Source organism: Branchiostoma floridae, chromosome 13, assembly GCF_000003815.2.
Source record: "Branchiostoma floridae strain S238N-H82 chromosome 13, Bfl_VNyyK, whole genome shotgun sequence".
Lineage (NCBI taxonomy): Eukaryota > Metazoa > Chordata > Leptocardii > Amphioxiformes > Branchiostomatidae > Branchiostoma > Branchiostoma floridae.
The window spans coordinates 21848825-21849784 of record NC_049991.1 but is presented as its reverse complement, the minus strand read 5'-3'; positions in this window follow the sequence as shown (position 1 = coordinate 21849784).

The window sequence follows — 960 nt, the reverse complement described above, 5'->3', positions numbered from 1 at the left end:
CGTGATCTCGCCCCCCCGGGGGCGAAATCACTAGCGATCTCGCCCTCCCCGGCTAGTGATCTCGCCCCCCCTACCTCGCCCCCCTTTAGCGATTTCGCCCCCCCCCCCAAAAAAAAACGGGTTAACATGACATTGTAGAAGTTGATTGGTATAAATCACAAAATGCAGTTTCAGAATGATATAAGTACACGAGTTTGATACATAACTCCATTCATAGTATCAATATTAACGTAATTACATGGTAATAAGATAGTTGAACTTGTTTCAGACAAGGAGGGTTGGGTCCCTTGTATTCCCATTGTTGCATATACCTGAGTCTTGACATAAGATGTATTTCATTGTATTTACCTGTCCTCAAGCAACCTATATATCTCCAATATGAAGTCTCTACCATAAAGTGACCACAAAAGAATTATGTAATGTCTTTATTAATTATGCAAATATTAGGTATTGATTAGAATAACGCACATTTTGGTATATGCACCTGGCCAAGGGATATATCCACCTCCAACATGACTGTTTTTGTCTTTCGCCGCGCTTCCGCGGCGAAAGGCAATCAGACCGATATTAGATTTCTGTCCGTCTGTCCGTCCGTCCGTCCGTCCGGGTCGACCATGCCATACCGTGCTAGCGAGATATTCTACCCTGCAGATTCGACGGTATGTAACGTTATGACATACGTATCGGCCTACCATGAATGTGCTGCTTGGTTTGCGGTCCATGCCATATCGTGCTAGCGAGATATTCTACCCTGCAGATTCGACGGTATGTAACGTTATGACATACGTATCGGCCTACCATGAATGTGCTGCTTGGTTTCTGTATGGCTTATAAGCAGGAATTTGCAGAGACGGATGTGAACGGTGAGGATTTCTTCGTAAGATTGTATACAATTTATAAACTAACATGTTCGCTGTTTGGTTATAATAAAACAGACCTTGTAGAGAACGAATAACCGAT